Raw genomic sequence first — 8,260 nt, forward strand, 5'->3', positions numbered from 1 at the left:
TTAGAAATGGTGAAGCTGGGGTGCCTGGGTGACTCAGTGGGTTAAAGCCTCTGCCTTCAGCTCAGGTCATGACCCCAGGGTCCCGGGATTGAGCCCCACATCAGGCTCTCTGCTCAGCAGGGAGCCTGCTTCTCCCTCTCTCTCTGCCTGCCTCTCTGTTTAGTTGTGATCTCTGTCTGTCAAATAAATAAATTTAAAAAAAATCTTAAAAAAAAAAAGAAATGATGAAGCTAAGCCTGAACCATATCTTGTGGGCACTTTTTGAACCAACATTCTGAAAGGGCTTAATGTATATATATTATTTCACAGATTTCTACATTTGGGATAAGTACTGTGGGGTATTAGATTGTGGCCTAGCCTAATTCTGTAATAACCACAATTATTTTTTTTTCCACATAAGGGAACTTAATGAAGGACTAGCTGTTAGAAAACTCTGTAGAGAAAAATTCTTTTTTGGGGTTGCATTTATTAAAGCTAGAACTCAATGTATATACTTTAATATATTTCCTTTTATGTCTGTTTCACATGTGCACATTTTGCCTAAGCACTATCTTTTTAAAAGATTTTATTTATTTATTAGAGAGAGAGTGAGAAGGGAGCACGAGCAGGGTGAAGGATAGAAGGAGAAGCAGACTTCCCGATGGGGGGCTCAATCCCGAGACTCTGGGATCATGACCTGAGCTGAAGGCAGATGCTTAATTGACTGAGCCACCCAGGTGCCCCGCCTAAGTATTATTTTTGACTATTTTGTATTTTCTCTAGCTGGTTTTAGAATCTTGCTTTCGGATTCTAAGTGCTCAGGTGCAGGCATGTTTGTGCGCGGGGGTGTGCAGATGTCCCCTTTCCTGCTTATACTGGCTCAATTTTCTGGACAGAATGAGATTTGAGGAAATTTTGGGGGTTTTAAATACTGTCCCTTATGTTCTCTCATCTCTTATAAACTAGACGTGCATTCTTGCCAATTAAAAGTCCCTGTCTTTACCTCGGTGTGATCTGAAGAGCTTGAGAAAAAAAGGTGTTCTTTGGAATCTTTGTGATGAATATTTTGTAGGTGGTGCGGATGCCTGAGCTTTCATCTGACTCTCCTGCCCACTTTGGCCTCCTACACATGAGTGCAAGGTCCTCACATTCTTCCATTTCGCTGAACACATACCAGAGCAGCTTCTGGACATTTAGGACCTGTGGAGCCCTTGGTGATCCTGTGAAACCTCGGGTGGCCTGGGTGTGCCTCTCATATAACCCCTTCCAGACATCAAATACCAAAGCGCGCAGCACCTGTAAACTCTTTGTGTTAAATGACTTGATTGCTATAGTTGGCGGAAAGCACTTTATTCCTGCTTCCTCTGGGCAGAATGCATGAAAAATACTCCCTGCCTAACTTTTCAGAAAGCAAAATCTGGGTCTTACAAAAGTTAGGTTATTCTTTTCACAATTAGAGCTGTTTATACAAGTGAAAGGATGTCAGTTCTATCAGAAATACTAACCAGTTTTCAATTCTTACAAAAAATATGGTTCTCATGTTCATGTTCTTCCTATGGGATAATAGTGGCGATGATCTGTTGGAAGGTGGGCTAATTTCTGCTGTTCTTGTAAAGGAAGAGGCTAATATATGTATATTTGTATGTATAGATCTGCTTTGGAAGACCACATATGCCACACAAAGAATACATTAGTGGAAATTGACTTCTGTGTTAAATGAGTCTTTTAAAAGTTTTTTCCCCATCCTGCCTGAAGAAAGCAAACAGCTTGGTAATGAACACAGTAGGAAGAAATTAAAGTTGTAGATAAAGTGTGCTCTTGGTGAATTGTTTATTTCATTACTTAAATTCGTTGTGATATTTAAAATGTAGGGGGAAGGGAATGTTACTGCTTTCTCCTTGAAATGAACTGGGCTTTTATGGTCTCCCTCTTATTTGTTTTCTTGATTATTCCAATTTTCCTGAGCTTTTCATGGTTAATAGAAGTATTGCTCAGTAAAGCTCAAATGACATCTCTCTAGAAGCAGAAAGTCAGCTGCCTCTGCTGCTGACTCCCCCTCTGGAGGGAAGAAAGTGTTTTCATTTTTTGATATGACCTCATGCCTTTAAGAGGTAAATATAGACAGTGGTGTTGTGGTTTTGGGTAGCCAAACTTCTTATCACTTTTACTTCTAGAAAGAACCTTAAAGATGTACTTAAAAAGAGAAAAGAAACCTTGTGAAGATCCTAGATATGGCGGTGAGATGTGACTGCGTACCGGGACGTGTAGCGGCATTCTGTCAGAAAGCATCTCAGGACCATCATGCTATCCTGCCTCTCATTCAGGGGTCTCACCTGAGAACTATGAGCAAGCACACTTTACTCAGGAGTCGCAGCTTTCAGTACAGAATATAGAACCCAGAGAGAACAGAGCAAGTGGTTGTGGTATAAATTGGAGAGAAAAGTTCATGTGATACGGATATCTTTGAATATGTATATTTCACAAACAACAAGATACCCATTGGGGAATCCTATAAAGAAAATATTTTCATTGCTTCTGTGAACAGACTTGCAGCGTTCCTGAATCTGCATGTGTGTGGCTGTACTACTGACCAGACTCCGCCCCTGGGAGTGTGTTTTGGAAAGGGTGTGTACTGTGGTTTTGTATGCTGGAAGATGAGACACTTCTCTGACCTGAAGTCTTTTTCATTTACTGCAGATGTGTCGTCTTCAGTTTCCTCCTGGGCAGCCAGTCATTAAGTGAGTAGAAACTTCATCTCTCTTTTGTGGCCATCTACGTACCAGCCTACGCAAAGCTACCTATTTATGGAGGCGACCAACCCTTGGCAGAGCTGGAGGAGGTTGTCCAGGTACTAGATTTCTTGGATTTGGGTTGTGCTCTCACTTCCACTCCCCTACCCCACGCTTGACCTGCCTCATGACATTTGCTCCAACCCCAAAGTTAGCATTTCTGCAATGAATATGGCTTAGAGTCAGTGTGTACATTTAATGTGGTCACATTTCCTTTCTCTACCCCTCAAAGAGGCTGTTTATAAATTGATGGTGTCTAAAATTGAGGAATTATGGTATTGCCTTTTTTAAAAAAATTGAGCAGAAGAAGAAAAACCAAAGCATATTTAATTTCCATGGAGATTTCTTAGAAAAGGTGGCCATTGCTTTTGCTTATTCTAATTTTGCTTACCTATATTTCTGTGAATTCCCACTTCTCCAGGTTCCTCAAAAACTGGAAATTCTGAGCCTAAAAGTTCAGGTGTTACAATGTTCACTCCTCTAATATCGTCTCTGAAATCTTCCTTTTCTCACCACTTGCTCCTTTCCTTTTCTTTCCCACAACCAAAGTAGTTTATGAGAGGGAGTGCTTTTAAGAAATTCAAAAATGGAAGCATGGGGCTGATGTGGCTGAGGGGGAGGCACAGTGTGGTTGAACCAAAGAGTTTAGGCACAGTATCTGGTTTTATATGAGGGTGTGTGTGTGTGTGTGTGTGTGTGTGTGTGTCCACGTGGGGGTGAGAAGAGTAGAACAAAAAAAATGGGAGAAAGTGTGAGTTACATAATTAGGACCTGGCTTTGAAAAACCTGGTCAGGCCCTTAATAAAAACCACCTCAGCATCCTACATATATGCCGACCCTCTAGCTGTAAACTCTCAGCTCAGGTCATAAACAAAGGCATTTCTACTGTAGAAATCTTTTCACTAGAGTTCATGCCCAAGTCCTCCTTGCTTTCATTTCCATTGTAATTAATTTTTCCATTTGAGGATGCCCTGTCCTTTCCATATCTTCCAAGAATGGCAAATAGATTCTTACGGATCTTTTCATGCACACTTAGTATCTAGTACATGTTCTAATCCTAAAGGAGTCAGGAAGTTTTTGACCTACTTTATGCTTCCTCTAGTTTTCACTTTTAATCAAGCTTATGAAAGTACAGTTAAGTCCATGGGCAATTTCTCTGACTACAGTTAGACTAGAATGATCAATTTTGATTTTTTGGAGTTGTCTCACATGCTCACTAATTTCTTGTCTTATGTGGCATTTATAATTGCACTAAATTTGTGCTTGTTCGTTTTAAAAAAGCACGTGTTTTAAATTAAGTAATTCTCTGGCTTAAGTTCTTCCTCAAAAGAAGTTGCAAATAATTGCTACTTACTGTTTTCTCTTTAACTTTGCCTTTGCACAGACCATTAGGAAAGCAGGACAGTTCTGTAGTCCTTCCTGGACCATAAAGGTTAATCCATAGGAAGAAGAGTTTTTGGCAAAACTCAGTTAGCTGTCTAAAATTAAGACTCAACTTATTAACTTGATAAATATTTGAGCATCAAATATGCTTGATCAATAGTGGTTTATGAAGCCAAACGAAGTGGAGTTTCAGTTTCAGCCCTAGGACCTCTTATCTGAGCAGTCTTGAGCAAGTGACTTAAACTCTTTCAGTCTGTTTGTCGTCTACAGACTGGAGATAATTATAGACTCTCACAGGGTGATTGTCAGAATTAAGTGAGAAAATATACATGAAGCTCTTAGCATGGTATTTGGCAGATGGTTAAAACCTTGTGTTTGAAAAACAGTAGGCATTTAATAAATGTTCTCTTTCCCTCCTTCAAAGAGTTTACAGTTTATTGGGGGAAATACTGCCATTAATACTGGTAGTAGTGGGAGTAGGCGTAGGCATTATGGCATCGCCGGTGGCAGTGATGACAGCGTGGTAGCAGCAGGAATCGCAGAAGCAGCGACAGCAGAAGCGTTAGCGTGGAGTGTTCACTTCATACCAGGCCGTGTAAGTCCTGTACCTTTACTTTGTCATTTAGTCTTCGCAAGAATCCCATGAAAAGGTATACTTTTCCCATTTTACACAGAGATGGACCAGTAGTGGTGTGCTGGGATGGCTCCTCGGCTCCCACCAGTTCTCCTGAGAGCTGATTTGCATGTTTCTCTGCAGCTCCTTAAACTGGCCATGATGTGAGTGTTGATACTACAGCTCTTGGCAAATGTCGTGGGAGAGCGAGCGGGAGAACTTGGATTCTGCCTTAGGAGCGACTACAGGGCGCGTTTTGTACGTGACTGACTGTGACACGGGTCTTTTTGTGACATGGGCTGCCAGACCCCTGAAACCAGTGCTAGGTCAGGTCAGGGGAGGGGTAAATGACTTCTGTGAGGGAGGAAAAGTTTAAGGTAGCCTATGAACTAGACCTTGAAGGATGGAGAGGAGGGTATTCCAAGGGAAAGCAAATATAAGTGCCAAGGTGCAGAGGAAGGATGCAGAGCTTGAATTTCGGTGTAGAATGGGGCCTGTTCAAGAGAGTAGTGAGGGGGCGCCTGGGGGGCTCAGTCATTAAGCGTCTGCCTTTGGCTCAGGTCATGATCCCAGGGTCGTGGGATCGAGCCCCCTCTTCAGGCTCCCTGCTCAGCAGGAAGTCTGCTCCCTCTCCCACTCTCCCTGCATGTGTTCCCTCCCTCACTACGTCTCTGTCAAATAAATAGAATCTTAAAAAAAGAGAGAGAGAGAGAGAGTAATGAGAGATGGTGCAGGAGAGACAGACAAAAAACAGTAGCTAGGAGCTTGAATGTTGCTGGATTTGAAGTGTTTTGAATCTGTAGTTGTTTCTAGTGAGCGGTTAAAGGTTTTTGAGTTTGCAAACCAGCCAGAGCGATTCCCATCACTGTATAGTAGTGTCGCTACTAAAGAGTGGCGGAGAGCTGGTGAGAGAGTCCGTTTAGCGTCCCGGGGAACCCCTAAGGAGAACTTCAGCCAGGAATCCTGGGGTAGGAAGAGGATTGGGGAAGAGGCAGAGTTTCCATCACTGGGAAACTGAATCAATGTGGAGGAACGTGGGTACGGGGGTTGAGGGGCTAATGAAACAATGATAGGAAAGTTCTGTGCTTAGGTTACAGCTGGAAATTGGGAGGAGGCATTCGTTAGAGGCAAGGTAATAAATTTGGTTTTAGAGTTAGGGATAAAAAATTCATCCTTCTATGCCTTATTATTTAAAGAGGCAAGAACTTTCCTTCTCTTTTTAGTCCAAAACTTCAAAGCAGCTTTGGACATAAAGAATGTGAGCTCCTTCCTCTCCCTGAGAGTGGTTCTGGCTGCTTCCGGAGCACACACTGCCTGCACGCCCCCTGCTGCTGACCCGGGGCTGGTCCTGCTCCAGGTGCCTTCCTGTGGCCGACTTGGTGAAGCTGATCTGGGGCTTCAGCTCAGCTAGGGACCTTTCGACCTGTCAGTTCCCATATGTTTTTCCCTTTACAGAATACCCACTCTCAAACTGGAGTCATGCGTATTTTATCTTTCATTTTTCTAATGGGTAAGGAGTGTATACATAGAGGACAACTGGCTACTCTGTTCAAGGAAAAGAAAAAACTCCTGGTAAAACAAACAAACCCCCCAAAATCACACTGATATTTATTGTTTCTTCTGTAGTTTATCTTCTAATATCTGTTTTCAAAAATACCTCTCTTTTGGAAAATGATGCATAATTTGGACTCAGGACATTTTGGCTTAAGACTCTTTCTAACTCTGCCCCTTGACGTGTGATGCTGGGTGTTTGCTTAACCTTGTTGAGGTTCAGATATCTTCTTTAAAGATTTTATTTATTTATTTGACAGAGAGATCACAAGTAGGCGGAGAGGCAGGCAGAGAGAGAGGAGGAAGCAGGCTCCCTGCCGAGCAGAGAGCCTGATGGGGGACTTGATTCCAGGACCCTGAGATCATGACCTGAGCTGAAGGCAGAGGCTTAACCCACTGAGCCACCCAGGCACCCCAGATATCTTCTTTAAAGGGCTTAAAGGTTTAAAGGGTTGTCAAAGACTGTCGTGACCTAATACTATAGATCAAGTTCTGTTTTATTTTATTTTTTTACTTCCTCTGTGTTTCCCATCTCTTCTCTCTCCTCAGAGTGCCTCATGCATTTCCCGTTGGCTCTTCATTATTTGGTATTACAATTATTTACTTGTCTCTCTCTTCCCCATATTATAAGCTCCTTGAAGACGCAGATAGTGTCTTTTATCCCTAAACTGGATACCTACTATAGCATTTGACACATCTCTGGTGTTTAGTAAATATTAACTGAGTCCTGATGTATTTTTATTTATTTTATTTCTTTAAAGATTTTATTTATTTATTTGAGAGAGAGATAGAGAGAGACAGAGATCATGAGCAGGGGGAGGTACAGAGGCAGAAGCAGACTCTTTGCTGAGTGGGAGCCCAATGCAGGACTTGATCCCAGGACCCTGGGGTCTTGACCTGAACCAAAGGCAGACACTTAAGTGACTGAGCCACCCAGGCACCTGCTGATGTGTTTTTAAGCTGTAAAAAAGTATTTAACAGTTTGATATTATTATTCTTTCTGTCTTCAGTCTTTTAATTTTATTTAATATTTTTTCATTTTTAATATCTGTTTTTACCACCAAGGTATTAAGAAGCATGTATAATCAGACAATATAAAGGCAAAAAAGTCCAGAAAACAATGAATTTTTACATGTTATAGTTTTGTTCTTAGACAGCGAATAAAATAAACCCTGATAAGTCAGAAGTGCTCTAGACCTTGGCATCATTTGTTGCAATATGAAGTTAAGGAATCCTTTGTAGAGATGCTGGGAAACCTGATGAGGGATTTGGCATTTGAAAAATTACAGTGCTCTAAAATTCTGGGATATTTTTTAGTTCTCTAGTTAAAGGGATATGACCACAAAGTTATCTCTGGTGGTTTAGCTTTTTATCTCTTTAATTCTGGGGAAAGGGGCTGATAGGAGAGTGTCTTTTTTCTAGAATTGTTTTCAAGGTCAGTCTCTACCTGTTGCTTTGATAGTCCCTTCTTTCTTGAACTTAGACTCACTATTGGTCCAGTCTTCACCATGTGGCTATATTTACATTTCCTTTAAAATGTTTTTATTCTGTCTAGTTTGGTTATGAATAGAAGTCTGTGATGATAATTGCTCCACTGTTTTCTAAAACTCGGTATTATCATTGAGAAATTCATGTGTTTTAGCAAAATGATAGAGAAAACTAAGAAAAAGACACGGGATCTTAGAGAAAGGAGATCCAACATAGAAGACTAGCGAGGAAAAGCCCTAGGATAACAATTATATACTAGGCCTGACACAGAAGCCAGACTAGGGGAGGGAGGGTACCAGGGAAAAAAATGAAACTGATATGAAAGGGCTTGAGAAATTCTTACAGTTTTTGGAAAAATTACCAATAACCATGAAACAGATATTTTGAACACTTGAAAAAAATAATAGTGACACACGCATAAAGAAGAGGAGAAAAGAAAATACTAGGCAGTTGTTAA

Source organism: Enhydra lutris, unplaced genomic scaffold (assembly GCF_002288905.1).
Source record: "Enhydra lutris kenyoni isolate GAN:26980312 unplaced genomic scaffold, ASM228890v2 scaffoldscaffold36, whole genome shotgun sequence".
NCBI classification, from domain to species: domain Eukaryota; kingdom Metazoa; phylum Chordata; class Mammalia; order Carnivora; family Mustelidae; genus Enhydra; species Enhydra lutris.